Genomic DNA, 19,144 nt, shown 5'->3' with positions numbered 1-19,144 from the left:
TCATTCTTATATGTAATTTCTTTCAATTAAAAAAAAAATTTGACTGGGTTCTGGCTCTGATGTACCTTGCTGTTGTATTGGTTTTATAAGGATGCAAGTTGCCTTGGACCGAAGCTGGCCTTCTGACCAGTCTTTGCTTCTCATTTGTGTCACTTGCTGAGGGGGGTGGCTTGAGAAAGGACGCCTGTGGCACCGGAGCGGAGCCGGGGGATATCAGCGTCCAGAAACCTCACCACAGAGCGACAAGAGCCACTGAGGAGGGAGCCACAAGTCCTCGACAGGACTTGCAAAGACCTCAGCTACTGCGAGGAGGTGACTCACCGGGGGCAGAGACAGGAGGAGGGGCACCAACTGTGAGTGGTTAAAAATCTACTCAGGGAGCGTGGCGACCAGGAGCGCGGCGAACAGAGCAGGCAAACAGGGCAGGTTGAGGCAGTTTGCGTGGCAGTTCACGCGAGCAGGCGAGCGGGATGGTGAGCACTCACCGTACGACCAGGGCCCGGTCTGGGAGCTCTGCCCCGGCCGCCCCGGTGGTGGCCAGCGTAGGCACCCAGACAGAGCCGGTAAATGGGGACACTGCGGTGCAGAGCTTGGAGTGCAGAAAGTGCCTGCACTGGTCTGGTGAGGGAAAGGTGCAGAATGAGTAGGGTTGCGCTCGCTGCTCCCTGGTGGAGGTCCTCCTCCAGCAGGTGGCTGAGCTGTGGGATGCTGTCAGTAAGCTTCAAGATGTCAGGGAAGCTGAGAGGAAGCAGGACTGCTTGCTCCAGGACCAAACAGCACGGGGGCCTCAAGATTCCCCTCTAACTCATGGAGGAAAGAAGGGGGCTGTTGATCAGGGAAGCTGGGAATTAGTAACAAAAAAAAAAAAAACAACCAAAGGAGGAAGAGAGCAATTAAAAGCAAGGGGCTTCCTCCTAAATCTGCTGTACCCACCCAGAACCGCTTTGCTGTCCTGCAGGGGGCTGATGAGGAAATGCACTTGCATCAGAAACAGTCGGCTAGTGCACTGGTACAGAAGATCTCTACTGGTGCCGCCAGGAAAAAGCGGCGGGTTGTAGTAGTAGGGGACTCTGCCTTGAAAGGGACAGAAGCAGTCATCTGTCGGCCTGACCTGGTCGCAAGGGAGGTGTGGTGCCTACCTGGGGCACGGATCAGAGATGTTGCGGAGAGGCTGCCTGCTCTAGTAAGTCCCACGGACTATTACCCGCTTCTAGTGATACATGTGGGTGCTAGGGATATAGATAGTAGTAGCCTGAGGAGTATAAAGAAAGACTACAGAGCTCTGGGAGAGGTGGTCAGGGGTTCTGGAGCTCACATAGTCTTTTTGACAATTTTCCAAGACACAGGGGAGGACCTTCCAAAGGCAAGGAGGATTGGACAGGTTAATAAATGGTTAAAAGGGTGGTGTCATAGTCAAGGGTTTGGGTGTCTCGGACATGGGGCCCACATTTGTAGGCCAGGCCGACTGGGGGCTGGTGGAACTGTTCTGATAAAGAAAGGGAAGAGTGGCTTTGCTGGGAGGCTTGCCAGACTTGTTAAGGATGCTTTAAACTAGTTGTGTTGGGGGAAGGGAGCATCATTCCATCCCAACACAACCAGTCAGTTGCCAGCACCTATAATAAATACTCTGAGCAATGTAGTGATATCCTAGCCGCTCCAGCCACTGAGCTGGCTTCATCTGGAGCTCGGATCAGATGCCTCTATACAAATGCCTGTAGCATGGGGAATAAACAAGAGGAATTAGAGATGTGGGCTATGATATAATAGGCATCACAGAAACATGATGAAATGACTCCTTTGACTGGAGTTTTGGAATGGAGGGTTATAGGCTTTTTAGAAAAGACAGGCCCGGTAGGAGGGGAGGGGGAGTTGCCCTTTATGTTAGGGATAGGCTGGGGAGTATGGAACTCTGTCTGGGGACAGGTGATCAGTTAACAGAGAGATTGTGGGTCAGGGTTAAGGGGAAATCAGTGACAGGACACATTACTGTGGGGATATATTACAGACCGCCTGATCAAGAGGAACCTGTGGATGAAGAACTCTACAGACAAATAGGAAAAGCCTCACGCTTGCAGGCCCTTGTTCTCATGGGGGACTTCAACTACCCTGACATCTGTTGGGGCAATGGTACAGCCCGGCACAAGCAATCCAGGAGGTTTCTCAATTGTGTGGAAGACAACTTCCTTCTGCAAGCAATAAAGGAGCTGACGAGGAGAGGTGCCCTGCTTGACCTCGTGCTCACCCACAGGGAAGGGCTCGTTGGAAATGTGACTCTCCAGGGAAGTCTTGGATGCAGTGATCACGAGATGGTCGAATTTGAGGTCCTCAAGACAGTGAGAAGAGCGTTTAGTAAGCTCACTGCCCTGGACTTCAAGAGAGCAGACTTTGGGCTCTTCAGGAACCTGCTTAACAAGGTTCCATGGGATATAGCCCTAGAGGGCAAGGGGGCCCAAGACCCTTGGTTAATATTCAAGGATCACCTGCTACAAGCTCAGGAGTGTTGCATCCCGACTAGAAGGAAGTGCAGCAGGAGGGCCAGGACACCTCCTTGGATGGATAAGGAGATGCTGAGAAAAATTCACAAGAATAAAGAGGATTATAAAAAGTGGAAACAAGGACAGGTGGCCTGGGATGAATACAGGGATGTTGTCCGGGAAGCTAGGGACCAGGTTAGGAAAGCTAAGGCCCAGTTGGGGCTAAACTTGGCAAAGGATGTTAAAGATAATAGGAAGGGATTTTATAGGTAAGTAGCGGCTAAAAAACAGACTAAGGCCAATGTAGGCCCCCTCTGGAAGCTTTCGGGAGAACTGGCTACACAGGACTTGGAGAAGGCTGAGGTTCTGAATGGCTTCTTTGCCTTGGTCTTCACTGGCAAAGGCTCTGACCGCAGCACCCGAGTCTTGGAAGGCAGATGCAGGGACTGTGAAAACCTAGACCTTGGGCCCACTGTACATGAGGATCGGGTTCGAGACCATCTTAAGAGCCTGAATGTACACAAGTCCATGGGACCTGATGAAATCCATCCGTGGGTCCTGAAGGAGCTGGCGAATGAAGTTGCAAAGCCACTGGCCATCATATTTGGAAAATTATGGCAGTCAGGTGAAGTTCCTGATGACTGGAAAAAGGGAAATATAACCCCCATTTTCAAGAAGGAGAAAATGGATGACCCAGGGAATTACAGACCAGTCAGTCTCACCTCTGTGCCTGGCAAAATCTGTGAGCAGATTCTCTTGGAAGGCATGCTAGGGCACATGAAAAAGAGAAAGGTGCTTGGTGACAGCCATCATGGCTTTACTAGGGGGAAATCCTGCCTGACCAATTTGGTGGCCTTCTATGACGGGGCTACAAAAGTGGTGGACAGGGGCAGAGCAGTTGACATCAGCTACCTGGACTTGTGCAAAGCGTTTGACACTGTCCCACATGACATCCTTGTCTCTAAATTGGAGTGCCATCAATTTGATAGGTGGACCACTCAGTGGATAAAGAACTGGCTGGATGGTTGCACTCAAAGAGTTGTGGTCAACGGTTCAATGTCCAGTTGGAGACCAGTAACGAGTGGTGTCCCTCAGGGATTGGTGTTGGGACCGGTCTTGTTTAATATCTTTGTCGCTGACATGGACAATGGAATTGAGTGTGCCCTCAGCAAGTTTGCCGATGACACCAAGCTGTGTGGTTCTGTTGATACGCTAGAGGGAAGGAATGCCATTCAGAGGGACCTCGACACACTTGTGAGGTGGGCTGATGCCGACCTCATGAAGTTTAACCATGCCAAGTGCAAGGTCCTACACCTGGGTGGGAGCAATCCCAGGCACAGCTACAGGTTGGGCAAAAAGGAAATTCATGGTAGTCCTGCGGAGAAGGACTTGTGGGTATTAGTGAATGAGAAAATGAACATGAACCAGCAGTGTGCACTCACAGCCCAGAAGGCCAGCCATATCCTGGGCTGCATCAAGAGGAGCATGACCAGCAGGTCGAAGGAGGTGATCCTGCCCCTCTACTCTGCTCTCGTGAAACCTCACTTGGAGTATTGTGTTCAGTTCTGGTGTCTTCGACATAAAAAGGACATGGTACTGTTAGAACAAGTCCAGAGGAGGGCCACGAGGATGATCAGGGGACTGGAGCACCTCCCATATGAAGGCAGGCTGAGAAAGTTGGGGCTGTTCAGCCTGGAGAAGAGAAGGTTGCATGGAGACCTCATAGCATCCTTCCAGTATCTGAAGGGAGCCTGCAGGGTTGCTGGAGAGAGACTATTCATTAGGGACTGTAGTGATAGGACAAGGGGTAACGGGTTAAAAGTTAAACAGGGGAGGTTTAGATTGGATATAAGGAAGAAATTCTTTACTGCTGGGGTGGTGAGGTACTGGGTTGTGTTGCCCAGGGAGGTTGTGAATGCTCCATCCCTGGCAGTGTTCAAGACCAGGTTGGATGAAGCCTTGGATGATATGGTGTAGTGTGAGGTGTCCCTGCCCATGGCAGGGGGGTTGGAACTAGATGATCTTGAGGTCCTTTCCAATCCTAACTATTCTATGATTCTATGATTTATCTATCAAAATGAGCTGTTTGCAACTAAGCCTTAAACAGTGCAAGATGTGATAAATGAGCTTTAACCTCAGGCCTCTTGTTAAATGGGATGTCTGAAACTTGTTTCAGTTAAAGCAGACATCTTCTGAAGGTATCTGGGGACTAAGTCTCATTCCAGGAAATACTAATTAATTCAGTGCCTAACTACTTGGAGGGTAGAGACCACCAGCCATAAGATGGAAGTACAACTCTTCTCTCAACAGCAGCACCCCTCCCCCCACCCCATCTTTTAGCATAATAGATGCTGACTCAAACTTCTACTGAACTTACTTTTTAATCAGTACATTTCTTTACAAATTTTTGGTACCATTCAAACTGCATTATTGCTCAGAAATCCTTTAGTTTAGGTGCATGGTGTTCCACAAAAGCTGTTGGGAGGCTGGTTCCACAGCAAGAAGAGGGAGATCCTTGTGTGTTCTGGGGTTGATGGTGGTAGATTTCTCAGGAGGCATCTGGGGCTGGGAAAAACAAGTGGTGCTGTTGGCATGATCCTAGATACAGGTCAAAGCCTAAGGGTTAGCCAAATGGAGACAGCTTCTTGCCTTTGACATTAAATTTTCCCATCGGATCTCCACCTTTACCCAACAGTAAATGGGAAGGTGAAGAGTTGCCTTTCTTTGCTGGGGAAGAACTTTGGAGGATCAAACCACCCTGCATTTTATTCAGAGCACGTACACACATAGTAGCAATAGAGTGGTTGCTGCACTCTAAGTTAACAGTAGTCTACCTGGTGATAATTTATTGATGCACTCAGGTCTTCAGTTGTCGGCATCCTGAAGCTGAAGATCAAAACAGGCTAATGCTATAAGTGAAATGTTTCAGCCAAGTCAAAGGTGCATTTTGGGTTGTGTAAGATTCTCGCTTTATTTATTTCCTCATTTACCTAGTCAATGTTGATTAGTGTCATTAAGTAAGCTAATGGATTTAAATCAACAGAGAAAAAAGCTAAAGGCTGTATGTGATATGGCCATTTAAACAGAAATTCAAACTGGAAATCTGAAAACCAGTACTTTGTATAATTCCTTTTTAGGAAAGTTTAATTCCTTTCGGCTATTTAAATGAAAGCAAAAATGGAACTGCTTAAAACAATATGAATAAGAGTAAATACAATTTCTTTCACAGCTGTACATTTTCAAAGACAATCTCCTTTAGCTCTTTTCAAGAGGAATCCTCCACTTCAGAGATCTTTCTTGATTTCGTCCATAATTGTTGAACTTATATCCAGGTGACCTGTAACTTTGTTAAGGATATGAATGCAATTGGATAATACATTTACCATTCAATAAATTGAGAAATGTATTTTAGCTGTCTAAATGCAGCTGACTCAGCATTTTCATTACAGTTTAATAGCCTTTCACTTACAATAAAAAAAGGAAACCTTAGTTTCATACCATAACAGATTTCTTGCAATTGATTTGAAAAAGTGATCAGGACACCTTGTTGCTGGGCAGGATGAGCACCATCAGCTGTGTCCCTGCTGCCCAGGGATGCCAGGAATGCCAGCTGAGCAATGAGTATGATTTACTAAGCCAAACCTGCCCCCAAATTTCCAGCCAGATAAAATGTATATGGTAGCCTTCCCACCAGAAAGAGAGGAATGGGCATTATTTAATGCCAGAGATTTTTTGGGAACAGAACCAAAACCACCTTCTATGGGAGGAAATGAGAGAGGAAATGTCTTGTTATTCAGAAAAATAGAGAGAGAGAAAAGTGAGCTGTGAAGGTGAGGATATAGCTAGCAAGGAAGAGAATGTTCATGCACAATATGCAAGAAAAGAGCTGCTGGAGTAGGAAGTACAATGAGTCAGCACAGATAGGGAGTAAGCAAAACCTGTTTGGAAGGTAAACAGTTCATGATGGAAAAGTGCAGCCTTTTACAAGAATAATTTACAGATAATTAACGGAAAAGGTTAACATTAATGTGAGAAAAACTACAAAAGCTTCAAAGGCAGGCTTAAACTTACCCCCCCAATCTGTCCTCCCCCATGAACCTTAGCACTCAGCATGTGACAATGGACATCAAACAGGAGGAGGAAAGACAGTATATAATTCTCAGACAGCTTACCTTATCATAAGTATTATCTGTCAAATTTTTATGTTGTCTCAAGCTGCAGAGGTTGCTTTCAGCCCAGAATTATACCACAAATTGTTCAGTGCTGGAAATTGCCACTTACCAGTAACAGCTGATGGAATCACTGGTTCTAGGGACCTGCATTTATGGAAACAGCAAAGTACTTTAGAACCCTTGTGCTTTTACATAAAGGTTCAAAAAGAGGTGAAATCATGTAGGTGTTAAGGGGTGACAAATCTTGCCAAGAAATATGTTTGAGGTCAACATTAAAATATTGTGAAGAAGCTTATAATGTACCTGGTCTGTAGATGAAACTGGTGGGACTTCATTCTCTAGTGCCCCTTCTCAAGTACTGAAAACTGCAAAAATTACAAGCAGGAAAAAACAAGTTTTCACCAGAACAGTTTCAAAAAAGTCAAAATTGAAGGGAAGATTATCAGGAAGTAAGCTAGAGAGTTTTGTATGCCTCTATACTCTCTACCCTGGGTAATAGCTACTCTACAGAAAAAAAAGAAAGATGTTTTAATGTAGCAAATGGTATAAAACATGGTGCTTGGTCTCTGCACTGCCCCTCTATCACTGCCCACTGGTCAAGCCCCATCCTTTTGCATCTAGAAAGTCTCCCAGAAGAAATAAATATTGTCATGCATGATTCCCTTATGATGTTAACAGAACTAAACAGAACCATTTTCCTTTCCAGGAGGAGAATATTCAGTTGTTCCATAAAATACCAGGAGAATGAGTATCCTTACAGCATTTTAATGGAAAATAGCAACAGAGGCAATTTTTGTTAATATTTCAATGTACTGCTGGGTAGCAAAAATTTGTAAAGGTTTGTGGGGCTTAATGTATGCATGCATACATACATACATTTTTTTTAACACAGCTTTTGACATAGAAAATATACATTTTTTTTAACACAACTTTTGACATAGAAAATATACTATTAGCAAATGGGTCTTTCTTCCTACACTTTAAGATTTCATTGACACTTAAAGGAAGGTTTAGTTCTTTCATCTCTGGGGGATAAAGATAAAAAACATTTTCTGACACACATAATTTTTTGTGACATCTTAAAGAAAGGTATGGAAGAAAATGTGAGAGTGTGAGCATATCAGTGTTTTACCTGATTACCAGTGTTTACCCCAACCCCAAACGTAATTGATAATTTCCTATATTATATGATAATGATAATCTCCTGTATGATAAAACCTGCTTATTTTTGGTGTGTAGCAGAAGGAAGGTTTGGTTTCCTTAATACTTATTTACTACTGGTGTATACATACTTGAGTTGCTTCACAGCCCTCTTGCCTGTTTGCTAGGATGATGGCTAGAGGCAATCAAATGGGGGCCAGTAGTACAATGCTCCTTTGAACAATGTTTCACAGAAAAGACATCTGTTGTGCATACAATCTGTCTTTCAAGAACTAAAAGAGGTGTTACCAACATTTCACTTTCTCATACAAATCTCTAGGTTCCTTAAATTCCACATATATTCCATCATAAATAGTACAGTTTTCTTGTGAAGACACACAGCTTGATTTAGGTATTAAAGGCATCTTGAAATTCATACATCCATACGGGATAAGACATTTCTTCATCTGTAGGGCCTATATAAATATTGTTCTAGGGGAAATTCAGCTGAACCAGCAATTGGGAAAACTGAGTTTGCTGAAGGCAAATCATTTCTTGTTTCTTGGCTATAATATTAATAAGTGAGGTGTGAAATTCCCCTTTCATGACATGGTATTTGCAAGTAACTCAAAGCAAAGTATTTACACTACATTCTGCTCAACTTACTCACTCCATTAGTCTTACCACCTTCAAGGAGGCTAGTGCTGTGCATACAGCAAGTCGGATTTGGCTCTTTATTCTACTTTAGCTAACTGCAATTTTGTTTTGCACCAATGACAGGCCAGGTAGATAGATACGTGCATTAAATTTAAATTGTGTTAATTTCTCGTAGTCCTAACTGCTGCTAACATTTAGTCTGGGGTTTCACTGGTGCTGCTGCCTTGCACAACAGTTCTGGTTCTGCAGCTGCAACTGGTTTATATATATAAAATATGTATTTATTAATATATATATTTTGAAATATGTTTCCAAAATACAGAGGCATCAGAGGCATCGGAAGAGTCCCATTTTTAAATCACCTTTGGGTTTACATGATTACATATCTGAAGACAAAACTTTACTGCCTCATTTCTGCAGGGCCAGTGGCAAAATGATGTTACAGAAATATTTAGGGGTCTGCAAGATGAGATAAGAAGTAATGCTATAACAGAAATCAGAGAAGCACTTAAATTTAAATGACCAGGAGGGAAAATGGCTATCCAATACATAGCATAGTACCAACAAAGAAATGCCATCTACAAGAAAAGGGCTTTCAAGAAACCTGGAGGGGGGCTTTGGACAAGTGCCTGTAGGGGCAGGACAAGGGGGAATGGATTTAACCTGACAGAGGGGAGACTGAGATGAGCTCTTAGGCAGAAGTTCTTCCCTGTGAGGGTGCTGAGGCCCTGGCACAGGTTTCCCAAAGAAGCTGTGACTGCCCCATCTCTGGCAGTGTTCAAGGCCAGGTTGAGCAGGGCTTGGAGCAACCTGGTCTAGCTGGGAGGCATTCCTGCCCATGGCACAGGGTTGGAACTGGACGAGCTTTAAGGTCCCTTCCAATCCAAACCATTCTATGATTCTATGTGTGTTTGCAAACACAATGGACACCAGTGGCCATTCAGTTAATCCTGCCACTGAAAAGCACCTGATACCAGCCGTTACTAACACAACCTTATATAGGGAAAGGCCAGTGTTAAATTGAAGATTGAATGCCCTAAGTTCTGTGTCTTGTAAGGAGGGAGTACTTGCTTTGGATAAGCTACAGCCTTATTTAATAATAGTTTAAAAAAGTTTTTAGCCCCTGCGGGTGTCTGGAGCATTTTGACATAAGTTGCCAAAAATTTATTAAGGCACTTTCCAATACTAATCTACTTAGTCAATATCTTACAGTTCTGCATATGTATGTGAGGGTTTGTAATTTCAGCTTTAAATATGTATAAAATTTATTCTGACTTCCTTATCGCAGCTCTCCTCGTTTCCATTTTCAGCACAGTGACAGCGGTGGTTGACTACAGTTGGGGCACACTGTGATAAGAGCAACTGCTGCTGAGCCTTTTAGTGGCAAGTGCCTCTAAGCCAGAGCTGCATGGAGCAGCAACTCAGATGGGTCAATACAGCTGACTCAGGCAACACAACTTGAAACATATTAATGAATTCAGATCTTGAGCAGGCTGACGGCACTGGGGTCACAAATCCCTCCTAAAACACACAGGATTGATGCTGTACTTTAATTAGCAGCCTGGTTGATCCCAGACTTCCACAAGGGTGATGCTACAGCATGCACAGACGTCACTAAAGTAAACGGCACCTTCACAAGAGCTGTTCTTCAGCCTGGCAAGCCTCTGTCAGGTTTCCATGTTGGCTGTTTGTCAATCTTACAGCATTTGGTGGCTGCTGGTAATGGATTTTTTGTTTGTTTCGTTCAAAGCTTTGAAGAACCTTGGCAGCACTTAAGTGAGTGGAGCTCACGGTGGAAAATGAAAATCAAAGCAGCAAATGGTCAGGGTGTGCCAACAGCCTGTGAGTTCGGAGGATTTAAAACTCCAAGGCGATACTTTAGTTAGTTCACTGTAATAAGAAAGAATTCTGCAGATCTAATCTGATTGTAACATACTGAAATGTTAATGTGCCTTTGGGTCTGAAGAACTCACAAAAGAGTGATGCAGGCATTATGTCGGCAGTGACATTGCCTACATTATGATTTTCACAAACACATCCAAGGGAAAAAAATAATTAAAGAAAAAGCGCAGAAATAATTCTTCTTTTCAAAAAGGAACAGACTGTACTTATTACAAGTCTATAGGCATATGAATAATCTTCCTCCTCTGATTCCTTATGCACTTTAGTAATCCTCATCTCCTCTGCTCCTTGATCTGGCTGAGCTTGTGCACTGTGTGCAAAATACATACCCTAGCTCCTGCCCCCACTTCACAAATTTTCATGTTGAAACTAGCCACCTAAATTCATATTTAGGCATCCAGTTTCCAAAGCCTTACAGCCTCTAAAAAACGCTTCTGCAAGTTTGACACCAGATTGTGTGTTTGACACTCCTCAACATAGAAATAATAATTAAAAGTAAAGCATAATTGAAGTAAAAAATACAAACTTGGCTGGCAATGTTGTCGTTGCCTACATCTCTATCAACAGTTTCATGGTGAAGAAAAATGAAAGAAAAATTATAAAAAAAAATTGCTAGAAGTATCTACACTGTGGATATTATTTAACAAATCACATTGAAGAATTTCTTTCTCCTCTTAGATGCTTTCTGGTATGATCATTGAAAGGAACATGTGCAATAACAGGGCACAAAGAGAGATGATTTTGGAAAACTTCATGTCCTAAGTAGTGCTCGCATCACTTGGAGAATAATGAACTCAGAAGGCAGAACCTATGGCAGTCCTTACACTGCTCTCATGGGTTCAGCAGTAGCTCATGCTCTGCCAGGGAGGAGGGAGAGATAGGGTGCCTGGTCTGGGCTAGTTGGGGAGGTATTCCATACCACAGCACGTCCTGCTCTGGGAGGGGACTGGAGGCTGGCCAGGAGGGGAGGGGGGAGCTCTCTCTTCCAGGCTGGCCTCGTGGTGACGGGTGGTATCGTATTCTCTCTCCCTGTTTGTCCCCTCTAACATTGATTTGTTATTGGTAGAGGTGGTGATTTGTGTTGTACCTTGATTGCTGGACTGATTGTACCTCAATCCGTGGGAGTTGTATTCCTCTGGCTCTCCTTCCCATCCCTCCGGGAGTGGGAAGGTGAAGGGGGGGAAGGGGAAACAAAGGGGGAACTGTGCAGATTTAGTTTACGACAACTGCTGTGTGTGGTGTTTGCTCCTCTACCAGGGGTGTCCCCTTAAAATTTAGCAGAAGGACCCATGAAGAATGCGGATTATTTGTCAGAAAGCTGCCTTCTTTCTTAATATATACACACAGCCCTTAACAGGGTGACGTGCTCCTTGCAATGGAGTTCCCGTTGTGTAAGCTCTTTCACTAGTTTTTAAACAGGAAGGAAATATAGTCTGCTTGTCAAGCACCAACTGGACACATATAAAATATACTCATAATTCTTTATAGATTCAGTGTATTTTATAACGGATTTGGTTTCACACACTCCAAGAGGTCAAAAAGCAACATCAAAAGAGAAAACTCCTTCTGGGATCAAGTCTTCTGCACTTGGCATTACCACACGCAGGCAAATAGTGGGTGAGTCATACCTGCTGTTTCTTGACTCTGGGTTAAACTTGGAACATAAAATATGTCAATCTGCTAATGTAAATTTTCCACAAATCGTGGCTGGCTTGAGTTATATGGTACACTTTATTTCCCCCACTGCAGGTATATTTGAATTCAAGTAGGCTGTCAACTAAATATTTAAAGGTGAAATGTATAAATGAAGACAAAGGGCAGCCACTAAATGCTGATGTTATGGTTCTTTTTCGCAGCATAAGAGACGGAAGGTTATCATGCAAATATAAAAGGATATCTTGATTAAAAATAACATGTGCTACTGTAAAGTATCTCTAGCAGTGAATAAACATTTGGAGTATGTAGAGTTTTCAAATTTAAAAGCAAAGATTTCACAATTAGAGATTGTCTGTTTTGCATGATTATATCATTGCTCAGGATATGACGAATGCCAGAAGATGCAAATGAATTAATAATTAATTATTAATAAAATGTAATCACAGTGGAAGACTGCAGAATACTAAATGTACAGAATAAGAATTGGCTACGAATAACAGTGAAGAAAAAATTGTTAAAGAATCCTTTTTTTTTTTGAGACTGTTTCTCTTTTGCTTTTTGATCATAGGCTAAGTTACAGCCATCTGTCTGTTTCTGCATCTATCTAAATATGTGCCTGAATACATTTTGGGGGGTTATGTCTAATTTACCAGGCCAGCAGAAAGCCACATCTACTCTCAATGTATTCACTTTTTAAAGCTTCAGATAAAGGTGTCAAGGTCATAGCTGAGCCAACTAGTAGAATAGGAATTGAATCACAGTAACTTTCCTAGGTTGAGAAATGTAGGTAGGAGTTTTGCTCTGTGATTCATTTCTTTTTAAGTGCATTCAATTCCATCTCTCATGCTTGAGAATATTTTTAAGCTATCCCTTTGTTTAGGTCTTCCTGAGAACAACTTTTTGTTAGCACTGAGAAAACAAGAATTGGCCGGCTTTAAAAGTGCTGCTGTATGTTTTGAGTGCCTTGTTTTGTATTTCAGGTGATCCAAGGAAAAATTTGCTTGGCAGATTCTTGGAGATGTGATGATCTGTCCAACTACAAATAAAAATCTCGTGATTCCAAAGGAAACCATGTAATTTAATACGAAGAGTTTTCATCACCATACATGAAGTACTGAAGTTATCATGTTGCAAGATCTGTCTGAAATTTAGTCAAATGTATCACCTTAAATTAGAACATTAATCGTGGAGATTAAAATTTCACCTTTTTTGAAGCCTACTGGTTGGAAGCCATGCCAGGTGCATGGGTTAGGTACCCAAACCTGCTTTTGTTAAGAAAAATGCTATCACCAACAAGCAGAAAGTATAGATGAGCTGGCATTCCAAGCTGTTAGTGATGGAGATATTATACAAGGGACAATTTAATTAGTCAGGCATTCTTTCTCTATTGTTCCATGCAGACCATTAACAATCATTAACTTTACAGGAGGATAGCATAAAGGACTGGGCACTGGAAGGTTATAGGACACACAGATAAAACTTGCAATTAGATGAATTTGTAGGTCAGGTATCATGCGTTGTGCTGTGCTATCTTATGGGAAATGTGTACAACACAGTTGTTTGCAGAATCAGCAGTTTAGTGGCAGCCAGCCCCCCCCCCCCCCCCCAATCTACCCTATCATCAGTGGCAAATTTGCAGGGAAAAGAATGTTCCAGTGCCAAACCCCCACAAAACCAAAACGTTCCAAGAAGAGGTATCATACAGTGTGTGTTATTGCTTTGCTGCACAATTTCAGGTCTTTTGCCACTGAAATTAGGGCATAAGCATGCCACCATTTTTTAAAACTTCAGTAAAGAACTTGTAGAAGCACACCTTAAAAATTAGGTAAGGGAGTAATCAGACCATCTGCAAAGCTCTTTTACTCACCGACTACTACATAGCTTTTCTTCTCTTGAAAGAAATCATAGCAACTGAATTTAAGATGCTATTTTTATTTTGTAAAATGAAGCATAATTATTTATAACATTTTCTAAAAGAGCAGTTTGTAATCCAAGAAAATTATAGTGCAGTAACAACATAATATCTTAAGATATTCTTTCATTCTGAGTAGTACTGCCTTTGTGTATATTCAGAATGTATTACAAATTAAACAGAAATTTAAATGACTCACAGTTGTGTTTTTGGGAGGTAAAAAGACTTGGGGACCTATGAAAGACCAGGAAGTACTCAAAAAATTATCCTGTATCTCCAGAGAGGCTTTCGGGTATGGGATACTATTTTGAGACTTCATTAGCTTGCTTTATAACTGTTTTATAACCCACACGACAAAACGGCACTAGTTTAGTTTTGATATACAAGCTCATGTATTCCTTTGAAAATTATTCCCACTTTTATTTTGTAAACTGGGGAGAATTCCAAATCATGTGGCACTTGTTTCATATGTTCAACCTCTGCCTGAGTTCACTGCTTATATTTACAGCCTGTGTTTCACAGTGTATGCTGTTGCTTCAACATTTTATTTAGCAAAATAGAAATAGAGGAACAAATAAAGGCACCAAATGTGAAGTGTAGCCAGAAGGCTTTGGCAGAAATAACAGCAGGGCTACTTCATCTTTACAGCATTTGATTCAGTGACATTGCAACTGACAAGGTTTCTGCTTTGAACATTTAATTCTGTAATTTAAAGTACAATTCAATACAACATAAAAGAAGGAATGTCCAATTCAGTCACACACATGCATCCAAAAGTTTAAAGTTATATAAACACTAGTGTACCTTATCATATATTTGAGTATTTTCTATGCAAACGTGCTATCTCTGTTTAAAAAATAGTAGTAGTCAGGCCTTAACGTGTTTTGTAGGTGTCTGAAACTTAACTAATACTTCATAGTACAATTGTTTATTGTTGGAATATAACAACTAGAATTTTAAATTCAGGACATCTTCATAAATTGTACAGAATTTCAGAAACATATCAAAACATAAGAGTGTAATTCCAAAGTCATTCAGAAATAACAGAAAAATCAATTTGGTCAGAGAAATTTTGTCCAATGTATTACGATATTCGGTTTTATAAGTTAGATTATAGAAGGAAATATTAAATTAGGTAAAACAGACTAGTAGGAATGTAGAACGTCAAAATTTCTGAGTGACTCTTTGAATAAAGAGAGAACTATGACCTTCTCATTGTTATCTGTGTTTCTCTTCAGGGATACAACATTTTGTCACATTAGCTTCTTATTAGTTACACATATGGTGAAAAATTATTATTCTCAAACAACATCGTAGTTCCCACTTCCTTGTAGAAGACAATATTATTATTATTATTATTACATGTGGTTTCACTTACCAATCCTGATAATATAAAACCTGATGCAATGAAAACAAAATGCCTGGACAGTCTTGAAAGGTTTGCCTGCAGCATGTTATGAAAAAATGAACAGAGATGATTGACTGGAAATAACAAGGCAACAACTTGACTCCACACTAATAACAAGGACAATCATGAAGGAAGAGAGTGGGGCAATATTTCTAGCCTGTTACACCTTGTGGTGTCTCCCGTGAGACCTAATTGCCCTGTAATGTAGTTTTTAAAATCAGAATGATTTATTCTTAGTTGAAGCTGGTACAGGTTAAAAGTAAAATCCAGATTGAATAGGGGCTATTTAGGAAGATCCAACTGACCTGCAAGAGGAATCAATTTCACTACTGTTGGAGGTGTCCTGGCTGTCTAGTGCTGCAGTGCCCAGGTAACAGAGTATCTGGACATTGCAGGTGCCTGAGCTATGACAAATAAATGCATTTTCCAGAGGTGAATTGGTTATACCAACTGGGTATACCTACTCTGTGTCAGCTGCTCTGTGGAAGTTTAATATTAAATTCCTTCACCTTTCTGATATGGGAAGTAGACATGGTCATGTTCAGTTGACCCTAAAAAGGATATTCAGAATTACATGGCAGCTCAGACAGGAGATGCATGAGAAGTGATGCTGTGCAAAAATACAATGCAATAAGTGCACTAGAACTTGCAGATCCATGCATTTCCACTCTTTCCAGGTCATCAGGAGAGTGGGAGAGGGCATTTAATAAAACAAAAAGGTGGAAAATTAAAGAATGATACATTAAAAAAATGAAAACCTTTCACACAAGATCTATAAAAACTGTGAAAATCCTTATCAAATAGGTTCTTGGAAGACAAGAATGTAATATGATTTAAAAAGGATTAGACATTCATAATATCTGGAATATATGGAAAAGTCAGGTGTATAATTAAAGGTACCAAACATTCCAGAAGGGCTATTAAGACTTGCATTCCAGCATTACACCAACCTCTGTTAATGAAAGTACATCTACATGTGCTTTTACACGCAGATGTGGGCTGGCTCTGCTGGTACTCTGATGCTAGTGGACATGAAACAGCTTCACCTGCAGCAGCCCAGTGAAAACAACATGAAGCTGAGTGAGGAATATTGAGCAGAACATTGCAAAAAACAGTAAAACTTAGAGATCTGGCAGTTATGACCACCCAAGAGTGGTACAGAGACCCCGGTAGTAATAGCAATATTCTGAACTGTGGTAAGTAATAGCAGTATTCCAGAGTGGTAATGTTCCCATCTTTCCCGTCTGCATCTTCCACAGATATCGTTCCTGTATCTCACAGATGTCCCTGTTTTCAGCACTTGTGTAAGGTGACTGCAAAAGCAGAGCTACCCTGTGCTTAGAGAAAACATCTAACAACATGCAGGATCCAGAGATCATGCTTTATTTTTTCTCTCTGGGCTTTAACAAATTTATTAATGCCCATCTTGGATGTTGCTGCAGATGTAAGATGGCTGCTACAGTAAACGCTGCATTGTCAAATGTTGGTTTAAATGTCTCAAAATCAAATAAAGTTGCTTTTATGATTTATTGGTTATTCCAGGGATATTGTATATTCAAGAAGAGCTTTTTTCCTTTTCCAAACTGTTACGGCTACTTGCCCAATAAGAAAGACGAAATACATTCACCCAGACATGAAAATAAGTAATTCACAGCTTGTTTTCTTGATTTGATTACATGACTTTTGATAACCATTCCAGCTGACTACTGAAACAGCACAAAGAGGATGAGCACAGTTTTGTTTCTTTGTAGGTGGCAGGGAGTTTTTTTGCGTCAGTTTCATCTCACCATTAGAACTCAATACAGGCAATGACTGAGCTGGGACGAGGAATTGAGCATTGTCCCACAGTGCTGTTACAGGTGCTGTAACCCATTGGAGAAGGAAGGAGCTTGTTGTAATATCTGTGCCATACTGGTTGGTGGAAGATACTGGACAAGACTTACAAAACTGGTTGTTCAGAAGGAGGCTCAGGAGTTGAAGCAAGTAAACTGAGTTACAAAAGCTAGAATGAGTGTTTCACCATGCTGTTTCTCAAGCCTAGTACTTTATGGCACCTGGAATGTGGTTCTTCATTATATTTTTATTATTATATGCTTCATCTCCAGCACTGTTCAAGGCCAGGTTGGATGAGATTTGGAGCAACTGGGTCTAGTGTAAGGTGTCCTTGCCCTTGTCAGGGGGGTGGAATTAGATGGTGTTTAAGGTCCCTTAATGGTCCAAACCATTCTACGGTTCTGTGATTCTATGATTTTTAAAAACATTTGCAAAACTTGTAATCTTTTCTTCCCTGGTCATTTCTGTGAATATGTTTTGGGGTTCTACATAATTTCAGTCCCTTTGCAGGATGACATGACCATTTGTGTGCTGCACACTGTCATTAAAAGTGTGACCATTCAAGTTAACTTTGACATATTCAAGGAAATAAATATGATGTATATTACCCCCATCTTAGGTCTACTGCACTGTGCTAACAGCACATGGTATTGGGCTGTTACTTGATCACATTGTCACTTTCATATTAGTTCTGTATTGCAGAATTATATTATTTCATTCCATCACTGAAGACACTATACATACTTGATGAAGAAAGTGCTATTTAAGAATTATGCAATAACTATACACTGAGATAGATGAGGGTTTTAATATAGGTGTCTTAATATACAAAGGATATCATAAAACATAAGGGCTTCTTCAGTGCGAACTAGTTTTTGAGTTAATAAACCAGAAGCTGCAGTAGTTAGTCAATGTGATACATTGAATTTTTGTCAATTCTGCATTCAGATCAAGCTTCCAGCTTTAAGATGGCAAGGTTGGGATAGCCTTATGGTTATGATATTAAAGTATTCATTGGATTCAGCTCCTGGAATTACTACAACCTGTGTGACTAACCTGGAGATAATCTCTTTGCTCTTCTCTGTTTCATTTCTCCATCTAGAAGGCAGGGGTAGTAATACCTTACCTCACAATAATACTGTATAAATGACTATATGAGCATGCATATAGAAAAGACTGTGTATTTGAATACTGCAGCAACTGGGAGCAAACTAACTTCTCATATTTACTCAAATCTGCAGTAGCTGTTTGGCCATGAGGGAAAATTAGTCAGTTAAGGTCTGAATAACTCAACACAGAAATATCACAGAAGAAAAGTGCTTTCTTTAGCACTTGCAACCAAACTAATATTTAAATGCAGTTCAAGAGGAGGCCAGAACTGCATAAGTGCAAATTTGGGTAATATTTAGCTGCTCATGGCTATTCCACACCTACCTGGCATCACAGCCATCACAGGTACCAGGAATATTAACTGTTCTTTTTTAGTTCCAAAGCATGGGCAGATTTGTCGCAGTTGTTCAGATGCTACCTCAGGTGTGGATGTGATTACTTCCTTGTTTGTAGTCAAGGATCACTGGATGAGCATGTTCACCATGAAAGTACTCAGTGCTCTCATAGGTGTCAGATGAGGAATATCCATACACCAGGGGGAACTAATTAGGACAGATTAGAACCACTTGATGCTTTAATCCATTAACCTTTGTTGAATATAACGGAGTAACAAAGCTATAGGTGATGATGGTCTAATTTCAAATTTTATTTGGGACTCTGCAGCTTAGTAAAGACCAAGAGGTGTCTAGAAGGCAATGGAAGAGATTCATACCACATATGTAAGCATCCCATCTGGAAATACTTAACAGCCTTCACTGTGCATCCACAACTGAACAAAGCTTTATGACAAAGCCTGTAATCCCCATCTATCTACTTCTTTCATGTGAGTATATAACTACCATGGTTGCATTAGGGGCCTCCAACAGCAGCTGGAGAAATT

The sequence above is a fragment of the Melopsittacus undulatus genome, chromosome Z (assembly GCF_012275295.1).
Source record: "Melopsittacus undulatus isolate bMelUnd1 chromosome Z, bMelUnd1.mat.Z, whole genome shotgun sequence".
Classification (NCBI taxonomy): Eukaryota; Metazoa; Chordata; class Aves; order Psittaciformes; family Psittaculidae; genus Melopsittacus; species Melopsittacus undulatus.
Note: the sequence above shows the minus strand (reverse complement) of the source record.